The sequence below is a fragment of the Phalangium opilio genome, unplaced genomic scaffold (assembly GCF_054372755.1).
Source record: "Phalangium opilio isolate 3A_F unplaced genomic scaffold, DU_Popi_V2 ptg000352l_1, whole genome shotgun sequence".
In the NCBI taxonomy this organism is placed as follows: Eukaryota; Metazoa; Arthropoda; class Arachnida; order Opiliones; family Phalangiidae; genus Phalangium; species Phalangium opilio.
This window is the reverse complement of record NW_028324228.1, coordinates 4,496,265-4,514,699: the sequence shown is the minus strand read 5'-3', so window position 1 is coordinate 4,514,699 and position 18,435 is coordinate 4,496,265. Positions and strand designations below refer to the sequence as shown.

The window sequence follows — 18,435 nt, the reverse complement described above, 5'->3', positions numbered from 1 at the left end:
GTTTATCGTGTAAGTTTCTTATTGGCCAGTCTAGATCACGTGAATAAGCTAGCCTCGTCTGGGTCACGTGACAACATTATAACATCTTTCTTTTCATTAATTTTTTTTTTTTTTTTTTTTAATTTTATGCCTATGCTAGTGTTGCCCTATCCTATGTTTGGTATCGCCGTGGTGGTATTAATGGTCTACCACTCCTACTGGTTCTGCTAGGCTGGGCGTATGTTCTGGAGTCCTCCCGTTGGTTGCTCTGTGGTCTGGTCTCGTTGACGTCGTTGTCAGGCATCTGGATCCTTTCGTGAGTGTGGGAGGGTTCAGTCTCATCAAGATTGCCCGCTGTCTGAAGAACTGTTCCGGGAGGGTGTTGTTCGTCTATGACCTCTGGTTGTAGTGTTGGGACCTGTCGTTGATCAGTCTGTCTTCGATAAAATGTCCTTGAGTTGAACGAGGCTGTATGGTTTGCTGGACTTGGACTCTGCTCTGGCGTGTTGTCTGGTCTTGGGAGTATTGGTGGAGTGGAATTGCGAGTACTGATGTTGGAAAAGTTCTCTGGCTGTTTAGGTCGCAGTTGGATTCTGGTGCGTCTATAGATCTGACCCGTTGGCGTCTCGATTTTCTATGACAGAGGCTCTGTTGCTTTAGCAACAATTTTTGCCGGTTGCCAATTCCTTTTCCCTTTTTGATAATAAATAGCTTGACCCGGGTATAGCGGCGTTGACGTCATAGTCCGTTTTTCGTTGGCTCTATTTACCATGTCTGCCTGTTGTTGAATTATGCCAGTCCTGGCCTTTTGTATCGGGAACTGGGGTTGCAAGGTTTTGTTTGTAGTTGTGAGTAACGTGCGTAACCGGCGACCCATGCTTAATTCTGCCGGGGATGGACGATTCACTTTGGGGGTCGTCCTGTATTCTAATAGGACCGTTTCTAAGTCTATTCCGTCTTGATTACCCTTGATAATGGCGTTCTTAATTGTTTGTACCATTCTCTCGGCCAGCCCATTTGATTGGGGGTAGTGAGGAGAGGACGTAACATGTTGTACGCCCCACTTCTTCAAGAAGAGTTTAAAGTCCATGGCGTTGTATGGGGGTCCGTTGTCCGATATGAGCCTTTGAGGTGGACCATATCGTGCAAATTGAGATCTCAGGAAAGTGGTTACTGTTTGCGTGTTTGCTTTAGGTAGTTCTTGTACTTCAACGTAATGTGAAAGATAATCGACCAGAAGAATATATGTTTGTGATCCGATCATAAACAGATCTGTGCCAACCATTTCCCATGGTAAAGCGGGTACCGGGTGTGGTGTCATGCTCATTGGAGGATTAGCCCGTTGCCGTTCCATGCAGATCGTGCATTCCTTCACATAGTTAGTGATGTCTTGTGTTATGTTTGGCCAATAGACGTTGAGTTTGGCCTTGGCAATACACGCATTTGTGCCTTGGTGAGTGTTATGGATTTTCCCAAGAATCTCTGGTCTCATACTTTGAGGTATGACCAATCTGGTGCCACGAAAGAGTAAGTGGTGCTTGCAGTATAATTCGTCCTGATAGGGCCAGTATGGTTTACATTCTTCTGGTAATGTCTTTTGATGTTTAGGCCAGCCTCGTTTTACAAACCCAATTACCAGCTGTAAGGTAGAATCCTGCTGCGTCATTTCTATGTATCGATCCTGTACTTCTTGGGGGTGGGTAGTTATGGTATGTACTGCGGTTTGTGGGCCTTCCAGTTCAGGTGTGTTGATTAACATGTGTTTTTGAGGGGCTCGTGAGAGCATGTCGGCGATCAAAAGTTGTTTGCCAGGTACATAAATTAGATCGATCTGGTAGCGAAACAATCGCATGGTAAGCCGTTGTAGACGTGGTGAGATGAGTCGGAGAGGTTTTTGCAACAATCCTATGAGAGGATTATGGTCTGTTTGTACGGTGAATCGTGTTCCTGCCACATAGTAGTTGAAGTGTTCGCATGCGTAGACTATAGCCAGTAATTCCTTGTCTATTTGGGCGTAGCGTTGTTGGGTTGGATTAAAAGATGTCGATGCGTATTCCACTGGGTGTCCGTCCTGTAGGAGAACGGCTCCTACTCCGTGCGGGCTTGCGTCTACTGATAGTACGATTGGTTGCTCCGGGTTGAAATATGCCAGTACTGGGGCTGTGGATGTAAGTGTTTTTAAGTTGTCATAATGGCGTTGGTGTGTGGCTTCCCATCGAAAATCTGCATCCTTTTTAAGCAAAGCTCGTAGTGGAGCTGTGTCTTCGTTAGAATTAGGAATGAATTTTGCGTTGTAGTTTATCATGCCGAGGAAGCTTTGTAGCGCCAGTTTGTCTGTTGGTGGTGGTAAGGACGTAATCGCTTGGACTTTTCTTGGATCTATTTGTACTCCAGATGGGGTAAGGAGATTTACCTATGTAGGTTGTTTTTGTTACTGCCAGTTGTAGTTTTTGACTACTAAACCGTAATCCTATTTGGTAGGCTTTTTCTAAAATTCTTATTAATGAATGTATGTGCGAGTTCATGTCCGGTGTGGCAATAAGAAAATCGTCCGTCGATATATGTACTTCTGGAAATTGTGTCTTTGGATAGATGCGCCGTAAGGCTGCTTGACAAACTTCCGAGCCTGTTGAGATGCCCATGGGGAGGCGCGTGAAACGATATTGGCCTTCTGTCGTGGCAAATGTGCACAGCTTTGAACTAGACTCATCAAGTTTTATTTGCCAGAAAGCGCTCTGGACGTCTAATACAGTAAAGATTGTAGCTCCATTTAGCTCCGCAAATATTTGTTGGGACGTTGGAACTGGATATGGTGTGCGCATTATGGCCTTGTTGAGCCGCCGAGGATCAAGACAAATGCGGACTGTGCCATCCTTCTTTGGGGCGGCCACCATCGGATGGACCCAATCCACTGCCTCCTGGACTGGGACTATGATTCCGAGTTGTAGAAGTCGGTTTAGTTCATGTCTCACTGGCTGTTGCAGTGCTATCGGTATTTTGTGGGCGGTGGCTATGTGAGGCATAGTGTTTGGTTTCAATTGTATGTGATGGGTGCCCGGAATTATGCCAATTTCGCCGAATACTGAGGAGTATTGTCGAATTACTTCCGTGGGTGTAATTTGTAGAGTCGTTGTCGTATGGTCTTCTTCGCCAGCTAATGATGTAGAGTTCACTTGATATTCTGGACGTGGTCCCAATGGTCTTCGGTGGTGTTCAATGAGGCCTAGTTGAAAAGAGGCTGCGGCACCCAGGATTGGCGTCCGGTCGTCCTTTATGACGTAAAATGGGCAGGTGATTGATGCATTATAAGAGGTGCATGGGAGATCGACTATGCCTTCTATCGGGACTGTATGGCCAGAGTATGCTGTTACCGTGTGGACGGGTTGTCGTAGTGTCAGCCTGCCTGGTAATGTTTCGTAAATTTGGTTTGGAATGATGTTTACTTGAGATCCTGTATCCACCTTGAAGGTTATTGGCTTGTCAAGGAGATATATTTGGTCGTAGATCTCGTCCTCTCTCGGTAAGTGTGTAAGTGGACGTAGTTCTAACTTGGGTACATCAAGTGTGTGGGTGTCCAATGTGATACTGTAGTTGAAAACCTCGTTATAATCGGCTGGGATCTCGTCAAATACCATGGGCTGGCGTGAGTAGTCCTGTAAGGGCTCTCTGTCCTCCTGGGCCTGTTGTCTTTCTTGAAGTGAAAACGTCTTTCGACACTTGGGGCGCCAGTGTCCCCTAATGTTGCAATTGAGACATTTCGAGTTCCGTGCTGGGCAAGGTCTCCCCCCGTGACTTGTAGTACAGTTGGGACAGTCGTGATTAGGTTGCCGCTCCTCATATGGGGTATTCCGGCGATTACTGGTTGAAAAGCGCGAAGAGTTAGCTTGGTAGTCTGGCTGGCGCAAGATGGTTGGGGGTGCGGTGTGACGTGGTCGCCGTGTCTGGAAGCTCCGTCGATTCATTGCATCAAGGGTCGCAATTGGTATGTCGTTTGTTGTATTTACCCGAGTGGCGTGCTGTGTGCCCATCAAGGAGGCCTGAATGCTGGATGTTTCTTCCGCTTGACATCGGGCAACAGCTATGTCAAGTGTCAGGTTGGGTGTAGATAGTAGTTGTTTCCGTAGTTTGTCATTGTGTATGCCTACGACGATTAGGGTGGTTATCAATTGATCAGTTAATGGAGTAAAATCGCACTCATAAGCCTTGGCCTTCAACTCCGTGAAGAAATGATCGAATGTTTGGTTCTCTTGTTGTTTCGTTGTTAGAAACAAATAACGCGAATAGAGCAGGTTTTTGTATGGTTGATAATAAGTGTCAAATGCCGCTATAATTACCGGAACGGTGCGGGCGTCATCTACTTCTGGAATTGGAAGCGTATTGTATATTCTTCTGCCGACCGGGCCTAATACGTGTAAGAATGTGGCGCGTTGAATCGATACGGTTTCGCCATTTAACTTGGCTGCAGTGGCGTATATGACGTAGCCTTCTTTGTATTCCCTCCAAGCGGTAGCAGGGTCTGTACCGGGTATAAATTGCGCAGGGCTTTTGAACGATGCCATCTGGAGTCAGTCTCCTTCTTCCGTGGTCGAGATCAATTTGGGCCTTGGCGTGTTGTGACGGTGCGGATCTTTCTGTATACGTTTGCGTGGGGCCGTGATCCCACCTCTATCACCATGTTATAATAATAAGTCGACATAAAACTTAAAAACAGTATCTTTATTACTTTGACATAAGCTCGTTAAATTAACATTGAGAATGACTACATCGCTCGAGTATCTGATCCTGACTGTCGTCTCCCCGATCTACCTAGCCTGACTGTCGCTTTGTTTATCGTGTAAGTTTCTTATTGGCCAGTCTAGATCACGTGAATAAGCTAGCCTCGTCTGGGTCACGTGACAACATTATAACACGATCTACACGAGTCCATGATTCACAGGAATCCCAACCTCATACCATCCATCGATTCTAGCTTCCAAAGGGCTGGATTACAGGAGCACGCCACAACTCCCAGCTGCAAAGTCATCTCGAATAAAACATTTCAAACTTTGCAACACTGTCAAAAATAAAGGTACTTTGAAGGTACTATAAAATACCTCCGCGACCTTTTTAGTACCCATGAACGTAGTCTATTAGTTGTCTCACAGTACGGGTATTAAATGATTTCGAAAGGGGTATTTTGGAAATATAAGGTATATAGTGAAACCTTTTAGAGTTTCAGCGCTTCTGGTGGTATGTTATCGTACCCTGGAACTAGAAAAGGACTTAACAGACTCCTTTAGAGGGAGTTTTTAGTTCCGGCGTGCTGATTTTAACTAACACTACTAAAGTAAAATACATGATATAATACTTCTAGCCCAAATTCTCTAACACTAACTGTTCATTTCACCAGTAGCACTAGTAATGACAGCGTAGAAGAAATCTCTGTTGGAATATTAATAATAACCATAAAGATTAGGTTCGGTAGGGTAGAATAAGGTAGTGGTTTTCTACCCGAGATTTCAATTTCAATCTCAAGTTTCCTAGCTAGTGGTTTTTCTTAAATATTTAATTACATATAATTAATATTAATTATTTTCTTTGACAGCTATGTACACTAGCATACGTTACATCATTTAAAGGCAATACAATTATGATATAAGGCATACATAGTTAATATAAAGGTTTGAATCCGAGCTTACGCCTTCAGTCGCCATTCAAAAAATTTACATGTATATGTGACCCTGAATTACCTTTACACTATAACAGTATCACACCTTCCTTAACAAGGGGGAGCTAAATGTAGTATCGGGAAATCTTGAGTGGTTGATCCCTTGCTTACTATGCGAACTCTCACGACCCCGCAAGCCTACGGCGCAGACACTTAAGGCGAGATGGAAGGCAAAATTTTACCCTCATCCCGTAAGCCCACAACAAAGACACTAAAAGTTGAGATGGAAGGAAAATATTACTCTCGTGTCTTTCCGTCTCTTTTATATCGAAGTGGTGTATTGCTTACCATGTCTGAAAATGATGAAGTTTACCAGTTTCAAATGTGGCGCAAATATTTTTGATGGCGCGAAAGTATAATTTAGACCTGTTTGTGGGTTTTATTTGACACCTAACTTGGTAGCACAAAATACCTTTAAAAGTATATTTTCGAACCTTTTTGAGTGTTAACAGGTACCCTTTTCGGTAATAAGGAGTACCTTTCACAATTTGAAAGTTTTATTCCGACCTTTGTTGAGGTTTAAATGATACCCATTACGGGATCACAAAATACCTTATAGTCCTCAAAAGTACCTTCTTCAAGAGGTATTTCAGAGTACCCTTACACAACGGTATTTTGTAGAACCTATATAGGTACGTCTGGGGATGCATTGAAAAATACCTTTAAAGGTACTAGACAGTACGGTTATTTTTTACAGTGAAGGATAAGAACATTGAGGTTAAAATCACTATCTGAAGTGTAAAGACTGACATAAGAATCGTGTACGATCGTATTGGTTGCGTTGTGACTCGAAGCTAGCTCTCAGACGTTATCCCGTCACTACCGAATGCGGGAACTTTTGCCTGCTGCGTTACCGCCCTGAGCCGTTTTGTCCCTCCTTAGAACAACCTGGTGGTCCATCAGTTACCTGAAGACGACCATATTGACACCCAGCTTAACGCGGACGTCCGATCTACACGAGTCCATGAGTCACAGGAATCCCAACCTCATACCATCCATCGATTCTAGCTTCCAAAGGGCTGGATTACAGGAGCTCGCCACAACTCCCAGCTGCAAAGTTACCTCGAATAAAACAATTCAAACTTTGCAAGGGTAACAACATTGAAGTTAAAATCACTATCTGAAGTGTAAAGGCTGACATAAGAATCGTGTACGGTCGTATTGGTTGCGTTGTGACTCGAAGCTAGCTCTCAGACGTTATCCCGTCACTGCCGAATGCGGGAACTTTTGCCTGCTGCGTTACCGCCCTGAGCCGTTTTGTCCCTCCTTAGAACAACCTGGTGGTCAATCAGTTACCTGAAGACGACCATATTGACACCCAGCTTAACGCGGACGTCCGATCTACACGAGTCCATGATTCACAGGAATCCCAACCTCATACCATCCATCGATTCTAGCTTCCAAAGGGCTGGATTACAGGAGCACGCCACAACTCCCAGCTGCAAAGTCATCTCGAATAAAACATTTCAAACTTTGCAAGGATAAGAACATTGAGGTTAAAATCACTATCTGAAGTGTAAAGACTGACATAAGAATCGTGTACGATCGTATTGGTTGCGTTGTGACTCGAAGCTAGCTCTCAGACGTTATCCCGTCACTGCCGAATGCGGGAACTTTTGCCTGCTGCGTTACCGCCCTGAGCCGTTTTGTCCCTCCTTAGAACAACCTGGTGGTCCATCAGTTACCTGAAGACGACCATATTGACACCCAGCTTAACGCGGACGTCCGATCTACACGAGTCCATGAGTCACAGGAATCCCAACCTCATACCATCCATCGATTCTAGCTTCCAAAGGGCTGGATTACAGGAGCTCGCCACAACTCCCAGCTGCAAAGTTACCTCGAATAAAACAATTCAAACTTTGCAAGGGTAACAACATTGAAGTTAAAATCACTATCTGAAGTGTAAAGGCTGACATAAGAATCGTGTACGGTCGTATTGGTTGCGTTGTGACTCGAAGTTCGCTCTCAGACGTTATCCCGTCACTGCCTGCTGCGTTACCGCCCTGAGCCGTTTTGTCCCACCTTAGAACAACCTGGTGGTCCATCAGTTACCTGAAGACGACCATATTGACACCCAGCTTAACGCGGACTTCCGATCTACACGAGTCCATGAGTCACAGGAATCCCAACCTCATACCCTCCATCGATTCTAGCTTCCAAAGGGCTGGATTACAGGAGCTCGCAACAACTCCCAACTGCAAAGTTACCTCGAATAAAACAATTCAAACTTTGCAAGGGTAACAACATTGAAGTTAAAATCACTATCTGAAGTGTAAAGGCTGACATAAGAATCGTGTACGGTCGTATTGGTTGCGTTGTGACTCGAAGCTCGCTCTCAGACGTTATCCCGTCACTGCCGAATGCGGGAACTTTTGCCTGCTGCGTTACCGCCCTGAGCCGTTTTGTCCCTCCTTAGAACAACCTGGTGGTCCATCAGTTACCTGAAGACGACCATGTAGACACCCAGCTTAACGCGGACGTCCGATCTACACGAGTCCATGAGTCACAGGAATCCCAAGCTCATACCATCCATCGATTCTAGCTTTCAAAGGGCTGGATTACAGGAGCTCGCCACATCTCACTGCTGCAAAGTTACCTCGAATAAAACAATTCAAACTTTGAAAGGATAACAACATTGAAGTTAAAATCACTATCTGAAGTGTAAAGACTGACATAAGAATCGTGTACGGTCGTATTGGTTGCGTTGTGACTCGAAGCTCGCTCTCAGACGTTATCCCGTCACTGCCGAATGCGGGAACTCTTGCCTGCTGCGTTACCGCCCTGAGCCGTTTTGTCCCTCCTTAGAACAACCTGGTGGTCCATCAGTTACCTGAAGACGACCATATTGACACCCAGTTTAACGCCGACGTCCGATCTACACGAGTCCATGATTCACAGGAATCCCAACCTCATACCATCCATCGATTCTAGCTTCCAAAGGGCTGGATTACAGGAGCACGCCACAACTCCCAGCTGCAAAGTCATCTCGAATAAAACATTTCAAACTTTGCAAGGATAAGAACATTGAGGTTAAAATCACTATCTGAAGTGTAAAGACTGACATAAGAATCGTGTACGATCGTATTGGTTGCGTTGTGACTCGAAGCTAGCTCTCAGACGTTATCCCGTCACTGCCGAATGCGGGAACTTTTGCCTGCTGCGTTACCGCCCTGAGCCGTTTTGTCCCTCCTTAGAACAACCTGGTGGTCCATCAGTTACCTGAAGACGACCATATTGACACCCAGCTTAACGCGGACGTCCGATCTACACGAGTCCATGAGTCACAGGAATCCCAACCTCATACCATCCATCGATTCTAGCTTCCAAAGGGCTGGATTACAGGAGCTCGCCACAACTCCCAGCTGCAAAGTTACCTCGAATAAAACAATTCAAACTTTGCAAGGGTAACAACATTGAAGTTAAAATCACTATCTGAAGTGTAAAGGCTGACATAAGAATCGTGTACGGTCGTATTGGTTGCGTTGTGACTCGAAGTTCGCTCTCAGACGTTATCCCGTCACTGCCTGCTGCGTTACCGCCCTGAGCCGTTTTGTCCCACCTTAGAACAACCTGGTGGTCCATCAGTTACCTGAAGACGACCATATTGACACCCAGCTTAACGCGGAATTCCGATCTACACGAGTCCATGAGTCACAGGAATCCCAACCTCATACCATCCATCGATTCTAGCTTCCAAAGGGCTAAATTACAGGAGCTCGCCACAACTCCCAGCTGCAAAGTTACCTCGAATAAAACAATTCAAACTTTGCAAGGGTAACAACATTGAAGTTAAAATCACTATCTGAAGTGTAAAGGCTGACATAAGAATCGTGTACGGTCGTATTGGTTGCGTTGTGACTCGAAGCTCGCTCTCAGACGTTATCCCGTCACTGCCGAATGCGGGAACTTTTGCCTGCTGCGTTACCGCCCTGAGCCGTTTTGTCCCTCCTTAGAACAACCTGGTGGTCCATCAGTTACCTGAAGACGACTATATTGACACCCAGCTTAACGCGAACGTCCGATCTACACGAGTCCATGAGTCACAGGAATCCCAACTTCATACCATCCATCGATTCTAGCTTCCAAAGGGCTGGATTACAGGAGCTCGCCACAACTCCCAGCTGCAAAGTTATCTCGAATAAAACATTTCAAACTTTGCAAGGATAAGAACATTGAAGTTAAAATCACTATCTGAAGTGTAAAGACTGACATAAGAATCGTGTACGGTCGTATTGGTTGCGTTGTGACTCGAAGCTCGCTCTCAGACGTTATCCCGTCACTGCCGAATGCGGGAACTTTTGCCTGCTGCGTTACCGCCCTGAGCCGGTTTGTCCCTCCTTAGAACAACCTGGTGGTCCATCAGTTACCTGAAGACGACCATGTAGACACCCAGCTTAACGCGGACGTCCGATCTACACGAGTCCATGAGTCACAGGAATCCCAAGCTCATACCATCCATCGATTCTAGCTTCCAAAGGGCTGGATTACAGGAGCTCGCCACATCTCACAGCTGCAAAGTTACCTCAAATAAAACAATTCAAACTTTGAAAGGATAACAACATTGAAGTTAAAATCACTATCTGAAGTGTAAAGACTGACATAAGAATCGTGTACGGTCGTATTGGTTGCGTTGTGACTCGAAGCTCGCTCTCAGACGTTATCCCGTCACTGCCGAATGCGGGAACTTTTGCCTGCTGCGTTACCGCCCTGAGCCGTTTTGTCCCTCCTTAGAACAACCTGGTGGTCCATGAGCTACCTGAAGACGACCATATTGACACCCAGCTTATCGCGGACGTCCGATCTACACGAGTCCTTGAGTTACAGGAATCCCAACCTCATACCGTCCATCGATTCTGGCTTCCGAAGGGCTGGATTACAGGGGAACGCCACAACTCCCAGCTGCAAAGTTACCTCGAATAAAACAATTCAAACTTTGAAAGGATAACAACATTGAAGTTAAAATCACTATCTGAAGTGTAAAGACTGACATAAGAATCGTGTACGGTCGTATTGGTTGCGTTGTGACTCGAAGCTCGCTCTCAGACGTTATCCCGTCACTGCCGAATGCGGGAACTTTTGCCTGCTGCGTTACCGCCCTGAGCCGGTTTGTCCCTCCTTAGAACAACCTGGTGGTCCATCAGTTACCTGAAGACGACCATATTGACACCCAGCTTAACGCGGGCGTCCTATTTACACGAGTCCTTGGGTTACAGGAATCCCAACCTCATACCGTCCATCGATTCTAGCTTCCGAAGGGCTGGATATAGGGCAACGCCCCAACTCCCAGCTGCAAAGTTACCTCGAATAAAACAATTCAAACTTTGAAAGGATAACAACATTGAAGTTAAAATCACTATCTGAAGTGTAAAGACTGACATAAGAATCGTGTACGGTCGTATTGGTTGCGTTGTGACTCGAAGCTCGCTCTCAGACGTTATCCCGTCACTGCCGAATGCGGGAACTTTTGCCTGCTGCGTTACCGCCCTGAGCCGGTTTGTCCCTCCTTAGAACAACCTGGTGGTCCATGAGCTACCTGAAGACGACCATATTGACACCCAGCTTATCGCGGACGTCCGATCTACACGAGTCCTTGAGTTAGAGGAATCCCAACCTCATACCGTCCATCGATTCTGGCTTCCGAAGGGCTGGATTACAGGGGAACGCCACAACTCCCAGCTGCAAAGTTACCTCGAATAAAACAATTCAAACTTTGAAAGGATAACAACATTGAAGTTAAAATCACTATCTGAAGTGTAAAGACTGACATAAGAATCGTGTACGGTCGTATTGGTTGCGTTGTGACTCGAAGCTCGCTCTCAGACGTTATCCCGTCACTGCCGAATGCGGGAACTTTTGCCTGCTGCGTTACCGCCCTGAGCCGGTTTGTCCCTCCTTAGAACAACCTGGTGGTCCATCAGTTACCTGAAGACGACCATATTGACACCCAGCTTAACGCGGACGTCCTATTTACACGAGTCCTTGGGTTACAGGAATCCCAACCTCATACCGTCCATCGATTCTAGCTTCCGAAGGGCTGGATATAGGGCAACGCCCCAACTCCCAGCTGCAAAGTTACCTCGAATAAAACAATTCAAACTTTGAAAGGATAACAACATTGAAGTTAAAATCACTATCTGAAGTGTAAAGACTGACATAAGAATCGTGTACGGTCGTATTGGTTGCGTTGTGACTCGAAGCTCGCTCTCAGACGTTATCCCGTCACTGCCGAATGCGGGAACTTTTGCCTGCTGCGTTACCGCCCTGAGCCGGTTTGTCCCTCCTTAGAACAACCTGGTGGTCCATGAGCTACCTGAAGACGACCATATTGACACCCAGCTTATCGCGGACGTCCGATCTACACGAGTCCTTGAGTTACAGGAATCCCAACCTCATACCGTCCATCGATTCTGGCTTCCGAAGGGCTGGATTACAGGGGAACGCCACAACTCCCAGCTGCAAAGTTACCTCGAATAAAACAATTCAAACTTTGAAAGGATAACAACATTGAAGTTAAAATCACTATCTGAAGTGTAAAGACTGACATAAGAATCGTGTACGGTCGTATTGGTTGCGTTGTGACTCGAAGCTCGCTCTCAGACGTTATCCCGTCACTGCCGAATGCGGGAACTTTTGCCTGCTGCGTTACCGCCCTGAGCCGGTTTGTCCCTCCTTAGAACAACCTGGTGGTCCATCAGTTACCTGAAGACGACCATATTGACACCCAGCTTAACGCGGACGTCCTATTTACACGAGTCCTTGGGTTACAGGAATCCCAACCTCATACCGTCCATCGATTCTAGCTTCCGAAGGGCTGGATATAGGGCAACGCCCCAACTCCCAGCTGCAAAGTTACCTCGAATAAAACAATTCAAACTTTGAAAGGATAACAACATTGAAGTTAAAATCACTATCTGAAGTGTAAAGACTGACATAAGAATCGTGTACGGTCGTATTGGTTGCGTTGTGACTCGAAGCTCGCTCTCAGACGTTATCCCGTCACTGCCGAATGCGGGAACTTTTGCCTGCTGCGTTACCGCCCTGAGCCGGTTTGTCCCTCCTTAGAACAACCTGGTGGTTCATCAGTTACCTGAAGACGACCATATTGACACCCAGCTTAACGCGGACGTCCGATCTACACGAGTCCTTGAGTTACAGGAATCCCAACCTCATACCATCCATCGATTCTAGCTTCCGAAGGGCTGGATTACAGGGCAACGCCCCAACTCCCAGCTGCAAAGTTACCTCGAATAAAACAATTCAAACTTTGAAAGGATAACAACATTGAAGTTAAAATCACTATCTGAAGTGTAAAGACTGACATAAGAATCGTGTACGGTCGTATTGGTTGCGTTGTGACTCGAAGCTCGCTCTCAGACGTTATCCCGTCACTGCCGAATGCGGGAACTTTTGCCTGCTGCGTTACCGCCCTGAGCCGTTTTGTCCCTCCTTAGAACAACCTGGTGGTCCATGAGCTACCTGAAGACGACCATATTCACACCCAGCTTAACGCGGACGTCCGATTTACACGAGTCCTTGGGTTACAGGAATCCCAACCTCATACCGTCCATCGATTCTAGCTTCCGAAGGGCTGGATTATAGGGCAACGCCACAACTCCCAGCTGCAAAGTTACCTCGAATAAAACAATTCAAACTTTGAAAGGATAACAACATTGAAGTTAAAATCACTATCTGAAGTGTAAAGACTGACATAAGAATCGTGTACGGTCGTATTGGTTGCGTTGTGACTCGAAGCTCGCTCTCAGACGTTATCCCGTCACTGCCGAATGCGGGAACTTTTGCCTGCTGCGTTACCGCCCTGAGCCGGTTTGTCCCTCCTTAGAACAACCTGGTGGTCCATCAGTTACCTGAAGACGACCATATTGACACCCAGCTTAACGCGGACGTCCTATTTACACGAGTCCTTGGGTTACAGGAATCCCAACCTCATACCGTCCATCGATTCTAGCTTCCGAAGGGCTGGATATAGGGCAACGCCCCAACTCCCAGCTGCAAAGTTACCTCGAATAAAACAATTCAAACTTTGAAAGGATAACAACATTGAAGTTAAAATCACTATCTGAAGTGTAAAGACTGACATAAGAATCGTGTACGGTCGTATTGGTTGCGTTGTGACTCGAAGCTCGCTCTCAGACGTTATCCCGTCACTGCCGAATGCGGGAACTTTTGCCTGCTGCGTTACCGCCCTGAGCCGGTTTGTCCCTCCTTAGAACAACCTGGTGGTTCATCAGTTACCTGAAGACGACCATATTGACAGCCTGCTTAACGCGGACGTCCGATCTACACGAGTCCTTGAGTTACAGGAATCCCAACCTCATACCATCCATCGATTCTAGCTTCCGAAGGGCTGGATTACAGGGGAACGCCACAACTCCCAGCTGCAAAGTTACCTCGAATAAAACAATTCAAACTTTGAAAGGATAACAACATTGAAGTTAAAATCACTATCTGAAGTGTAAAGACTGACATAAGAATCGTGTACGGTCGTATTGGTTGCGTTGTGACTCGAAGCTCGCTCTCAGACGTTATCCCGTCACTGCCGAATGCGGGAACTTTTGCCTGCTGCGTTACCGCCCTGAGCCGTTTTGTCCCTCCTTAGAACAACCTGGTGGTCCATGAGCTACCTGAAGACGACCATATTCACACCCAGCTTAACGCGGACGTCCGATTTACACGAGTCCTTGGGTTACAGGAATCCCAACCTCATACCGTCCATCGATTCTAGCTTCCGAAGGGCTGGATTATAGGGCAACGCCACAACTCCCAGCTGCAAAGTTACCTCGAATAAAACAATTCAAACTTTGAAAGGATAACAACATTGAAGTTAAAATCACTATCTGAAGTGTAAAGACTGACATAAGAATCGTGTACGGTCGTATTGGTTGCGTTGTGACTCGAAGCTCGCTCTCAGACGTTATCCCGTCACTGCCGAATGCGGGACCTTTTGCCTGCTGCGTTACCGCCCTGAGCCGTTTTGTCCCTCCTTAGAACAACCTGGTGGTCCATGAGCTACCTGAAGACGACCATATTGACACCCAGCTTATCGCGGACGTCCGATTTACACGAGTCCTTGGGTTACAGGAATCCCAACCTCATACCGTCCATCGATTCTGGCTTCCGAAGGGCTGGATTACAGAGGAACGCCACAACTCCCAGCTGCAAAGTTACCTCGAATAAAACAATTCAAACTTTGAAAGGATAACAACATTGAAGTTAAAATCACTATCTGAAGTGTAAAGACTGACATAAGAATCGTGTACGGTCGTATTGATTGCGTTGTGACTCGAAGCTCGCTCTCAGACGTTATCCCGTCACTGCCGAATGCGGGAACTTTTGCCTGCTGCGTTACCGCCCTGAGCCGGTTTGTCCCTCCTTAGAACAACCTGGTGGTCCATGAGCTACCTGAAGACGACCATATTGACACCCAGCTTATCGCGGACGTCCGATCTACACGAGTCCTTGAGTTACAGGAATCCCAACCTCATACCGTCCATCGATTCTGGCTTCCGAAGGGCTGGATTACAGGGGAACGCCACAACTCCCAGCTGCAAAGTTACCTCGAATAAAACAATTCAAACTTTGAAAGGATAACAACATTGAAGTTAAAATCACTATCTGAAGTGTAAAGACTGACATAAGAATCGTGTACGGTCGTATTGGTTGCGTTGTGACTCGAAGCTCGCTCTTAGAGGTTATCCCGTCACTGCCGAATGCGGGAACTTTTGCCTGCTGCGTTACCGCCCTGAGCCGGTTTGTCCCTCCTTAGAACAACCTGGTGGTCCATCAGTTACCTGAAGACGACCATATTGACACCCAGCTTAACGCGGACGTCCTATTTACACGAGTCCTTGGGTTACAGGAATCCCAACCTCATACCGTCCATCGATTCTAGCTTCCGAAGGGCTGGATATAGGGCAACGCCCCAACTCCCAGCTGCAAAGTTACCTCGAATAAAACAATTCAAACTTTGAAAGGATAACAACATTGAAGTTAAAATCACTATCTGAAGTGTAAAGACTGACATAAGAATCGTGTACGGTCGTATTGGTTGCGTTGTGACTCGAAGCTCGCTCTCAGACGTTATCCCGTCACTGCCGAATGCGGGAACTTTTGCCTGCTGCGTTACCGCCCTGAGCCGGTTTGTCCCTCCTTAGAACAACCTGGTGGTCCATGAGCTACCTGAAGACGACCATATTGACACCCAGCTTATCGCGGACGTCCGATCTACACGAGTCCTTGAGTTACAGGAATCCCAACCTCATACCGTCCATCGATTCTGGCTTCCGAAGGGCTGGATTACAGGGGAACGCCACAACTCCCAGCTGCAAAGTTACCTCGAATAAAACAATTCAAACTTTGAAAGGATAACAACATTGAAGTTAAAATCACTATCTGAAGTGTAAAGACTGACATAAGAATCGTGTACGGTCGTATTGGTTGCGTTGTGACTCGAAGCTCGCTCTCAGACGTTATCCCGTCACTGCCGAATGCGGGAACTTTTGCCTGCTGCGTTACCGCCCTGAGCCGGTTTGTCCCTCCTTAGAACAACCTGGTGGTTCATCAGTTACCTGAAGACGACCATATTGACACCCAGCTTAACGCGGACGTCCGATCTACACGAGTCCTTGAGTTACAGGAATCCCAACCTCATACCATCCATCGATTCTAGCTTCCGAAGGGCTGGATTACAGGGGAACGCCACAACTCCCAGCTGCAAAGTTACCTCGAATAAAACAATTCAAACTTTAAAGAATAACAACATTGAAGTTAAAATCACTATCTGAAGTGTAAAGACTGACATAAGAATCGTGTACGGTCGTATTGGTTGCGTTGTGACTCGAAGCTCGCTCTCAGACGTTATCCCGTCACTGCCGAATGCGGGAACTTTTGCCTGCTGCGTTACCGCCCTGAGCCGTTTTGTCCCTCCTTAGAACAACCTGGTGGTCCATGAGCTACCTGAAGACGACCATATTCACACCCAGCTTAACGCGGACGTCCGATTTACACGAGTCCTTGGGTTACAGGAATCCCAACCTCATACCGTCCATCGATTCTAGCTTCCGAAGGGATGGATTATAGGGCAACGCCACAACTCCCAGCTGCAAAGTTACCTCGAGTAAAACAATTCAAACTTTGAAAGGATAACAATATTGAAGTTAAAATCACTATCTGAAGTGTAAAGACTGACATAAGAATCGTGTACGGTCGTATTGGTTGCGTTGTGACTCGAAGCTCGCTCTCAGACGTTATCCCGTCACTGCCGAATGCGGGAACTTTTGCCTGCTGCGTTACCGCCCTGAGCCGTTTTGTCCCTCCTTAGAACAACCTGGTGGTCCATGAGCTACCTGAAGACGACCATATTGACACCCAGCTTATCGCGGACGTCCGATCTACACGAGTCCTTGGGTTACAGGAATCCCAACCTCATACCGTCCATCGATTCTGGCTTCCGAAGGGCTGGATTACAGAGGAACGCCACAACTCCCAGCTGCAAAGTTACCTCGAATAAAACAATTCAAACTTTGAAAGGATAACAACATTGAAGTTAAAATCACTATCTGAAGTGTAAAGACTGACATAAGAATCGTGTACGGTCGTATTGATTGCGTTGTGACTCGAAGCTCGCTCTCAGACGTTATCCCGTCACTGCCGAATGCGGGAACTTTTGCCTGCTGCGTTACCGCCCTGAGCCGGTTTGTCCCTCCTTAGAACAACCTGGTGGTCCATGAGCTACCTGAAGACGACCATATTGACACCCAGCTTATCGCGGACGTCCGATCTACACGAGTCCTTGAGTTACAGGAATCCCAACCTCATACCGTCCATCGATTCTGGCTTCCGAAGGGCTGGATTACAGGGGAACGCCACAACTCCCAGCTGCAAAGTTACCTCGAATAAAACAATTCAAACTTTGAAAGGATAACAACATTGAAGTTAAAATCACTATCTGAAGTGTAAAGACTGACATAAGAATCGTGTACGGTCGTATTGGTTGCGTTGTGACTCGAAGCTCGCTCTTAGAGGTTATCCCGTCACTGCCGAATGCGGGAACTTTTGCCTGCTGCGTTACCGCCCTGAGCCGGTTTGTCCCTCCTTAGAACAACCTGGTGGTCCATCAGTTACCTGAAGACGACCATATTGACACCCAGCTTAACGCGGACGTCCTATTTACACGAGTCCTTGGGTTACAGGAATCCCAACCTCATACCGTCCATCGATTCTAGCTTCCGAAGGGCTGGATATAGGGCAACGCCCCAACTCCCAGCTGCAAAGTTACCTCGAATAAAACAATTCAAACTTTGAAAGGATAACAACATTGAAGTTAAAATCACTATCTGAAGTGTAAAGACTGACATAAGAATCGTGTACGGTCGTATTGGTTGCGTTGTGACTCGAAGCTCGCTCTCAGACGTTATCCCGTCACTGCCGAATGCGGGAACTTTTGCCTGCTGCGTTACCGCCCTGAGCCGGTTTGTCCCTCCTTAGAACAACCTGGTGGTCCATGAGCTACCTGAAGACGACCATATTGACACCCAGCTTATCGCGGACGTCCGATCTACACGAGTCCTTGAGTTACAGGAATCCCAACCTCATACCGTCCATCGATTCTGGCTTCCGAAGGGCTGGATTACAGGGGAACGCCACAACTCCCAGCTGCAAAGTTACCTCGAATAAAACAATTCAAACTTTGAAAGGATAACAACATTGAAGTTAAAATCACTATCTGA

The 18,435-nt window shown here is 46.7% G+C and overlaps 29 non-coding genes and 2 pseudogenes across 29 annotated transcripts; all 31 read right to left on the bottom strand.

Moving 5' to 3' along the window:
• Nucleotides 1–6,437: 6,437 nt before the first annotated feature.
• On the bottom strand, nt 6,438–6,737 carry LOC149606503 (signal recognition particle RNA). Its single transcript, XR_016377316.1, has one exon.
• An 89-nt stretch (nt 6,738–6,826) lies between these two features.
• LOC149606502 (signal recognition particle RNA) lies at nt 6,827–7,126 on the bottom strand. Its single transcript, XR_016377381.1, has one exon.
• Nucleotides 7,127–7,215: 89 nt separating this feature from the next.
• LOC149606501 (signal recognition particle RNA) lies at nt 7,216–7,515 on the bottom strand. Its single transcript, XR_016377277.1, has one exon.
• An 89-nt stretch (nt 7,516–7,604) lies between these two features.
• On the bottom strand, nt 7,605–7,885 carry LOC149606500 (signal recognition particle RNA; annotated as a pseudogene).
• An 89-nt stretch (nt 7,886–7,974) lies between these two features.
• On the bottom strand, nt 7,975–8,274 carry LOC149606499 (signal recognition particle RNA). Its single transcript, XR_016377675.1, has one exon.
• An 89-nt stretch (nt 8,275–8,363) lies between these two features.
• Nucleotides 8,364–8,663, bottom strand: LOC149606498 (signal recognition particle RNA). Its single transcript, XR_016377527.1, has one exon.
• Nucleotides 8,664–8,752: 89 nt separating this feature from the next.
• Nucleotides 8,753–9,052, bottom strand: LOC149606497 (signal recognition particle RNA). Its single transcript, XR_016377276.1, has one exon.
• An 89-nt stretch (nt 9,053–9,141) lies between these two features.
• LOC149606496 (signal recognition particle RNA) lies at nt 9,142–9,422 on the bottom strand (annotated as a pseudogene).
• Nucleotides 9,423–9,511: 89 nt separating this feature from the next.
• LOC149606495 (signal recognition particle RNA) lies at nt 9,512–9,811 on the bottom strand. The gene has a single exon (XR_016377422.1).
• An 89-nt stretch (nt 9,812–9,900) lies between these two features.
• LOC149606494 (signal recognition particle RNA) lies at nt 9,901–10,200 on the bottom strand. Its single transcript, XR_016377498.1, has one exon.
• An 89-nt stretch (nt 10,201–10,289) lies between these two features.
• On the bottom strand, nt 10,290–10,589 carry LOC149606493 (signal recognition particle RNA). The gene has a single exon (XR_016377451.1).
• Nucleotides 10,590–10,678: 89 nt separating this feature from the next.
• Nucleotides 10,679–10,977, bottom strand: LOC149606492 (signal recognition particle RNA). Its single transcript, XR_016377170.1, has one exon.
• Nucleotides 10,978–11,066: 89 nt separating this feature from the next.
• Nucleotides 11,067–11,366, bottom strand: LOC149606491 (signal recognition particle RNA). Its single transcript, XR_016377585.1, has one exon.
• Nucleotides 11,367–11,455: 89 nt separating this feature from the next.
• Nucleotides 11,456–11,754, bottom strand: LOC149606490 (signal recognition particle RNA). The gene has a single exon (XR_016377151.1).
• Nucleotides 11,755–11,843: 89 nt separating this feature from the next.
• On the bottom strand, nt 11,844–12,143 carry LOC149606489 (signal recognition particle RNA). Its single transcript, XR_016377436.1, has one exon.
• Nucleotides 12,144–12,232: 89 nt separating this feature from the next.
• On the bottom strand, nt 12,233–12,531 carry LOC149606488 (signal recognition particle RNA). Its single transcript, XR_016377149.1, has one exon.
• Nucleotides 12,532–12,620: 89 nt separating this feature from the next.
• On the bottom strand, nt 12,621–12,920 carry LOC149606487 (signal recognition particle RNA). Its single transcript, XR_016377521.1, has one exon.
• Nucleotides 12,921–13,009: 89 nt separating this feature from the next.
• Nucleotides 13,010–13,309, bottom strand: LOC149606486 (signal recognition particle RNA). Its single transcript, XR_016377097.1, has one exon.
• An 89-nt stretch (nt 13,310–13,398) lies between these two features.
• LOC149606485 (signal recognition particle RNA) lies at nt 13,399–13,697 on the bottom strand. Its single transcript, XR_016377148.1, has one exon.
• An 89-nt stretch (nt 13,698–13,786) lies between these two features.
• LOC149606484 (signal recognition particle RNA) lies at nt 13,787–14,086 on the bottom strand. The gene has a single exon (XR_016377447.1).
• Nucleotides 14,087–14,175: 89 nt separating this feature from the next.
• Nucleotides 14,176–14,475, bottom strand: LOC149606483 (signal recognition particle RNA). The gene has a single exon (XR_016377095.1).
• Nucleotides 14,476–14,564: 89 nt separating this feature from the next.
• On the bottom strand, nt 14,565–14,864 carry LOC149606482 (signal recognition particle RNA). Its single transcript, XR_016377701.1, has one exon.
• Nucleotides 14,865–14,953: 89 nt separating this feature from the next.
• LOC149606481 (signal recognition particle RNA) lies at nt 14,954–15,253 on the bottom strand. The gene has a single exon (XR_016377485.1).
• Nucleotides 15,254–15,342: 89 nt separating this feature from the next.
• On the bottom strand, nt 15,343–15,641 carry LOC149606480 (signal recognition particle RNA). The gene has a single exon (XR_016377188.1).
• Nucleotides 15,642–15,730: 89 nt separating this feature from the next.
• Nucleotides 15,731–16,030, bottom strand: LOC149606479 (signal recognition particle RNA). Its single transcript, XR_016377435.1, has one exon.
• An 89-nt stretch (nt 16,031–16,119) lies between these two features.
• Nucleotides 16,120–16,419, bottom strand: LOC149606478 (signal recognition particle RNA). Its single transcript, XR_016377324.1, has one exon.
• An 88-nt stretch (nt 16,420–16,507) lies between these two features.
• On the bottom strand, nt 16,508–16,807 carry LOC149606477 (signal recognition particle RNA). The gene has a single exon (XR_016377117.1).
• An 89-nt stretch (nt 16,808–16,896) lies between these two features.
• LOC149606476 (signal recognition particle RNA) lies at nt 16,897–17,196 on the bottom strand. Its single transcript, XR_016377610.1, has one exon.
• An 89-nt stretch (nt 17,197–17,285) lies between these two features.
• On the bottom strand, nt 17,286–17,585 carry LOC149606475 (signal recognition particle RNA). The gene has a single exon (XR_016377484.1).
• Nucleotides 17,586–17,674: 89 nt separating this feature from the next.
• On the bottom strand, nt 17,675–17,973 carry LOC149606474 (signal recognition particle RNA). The gene has a single exon (XR_016377186.1).
• An 89-nt stretch (nt 17,974–18,062) lies between these two features.
• On the bottom strand, nt 18,063–18,362 carry LOC149606473 (signal recognition particle RNA). Its single transcript, XR_016377434.1, has one exon.
• Nucleotides 18,363–18,435: the final 73 nt, after the last annotated feature.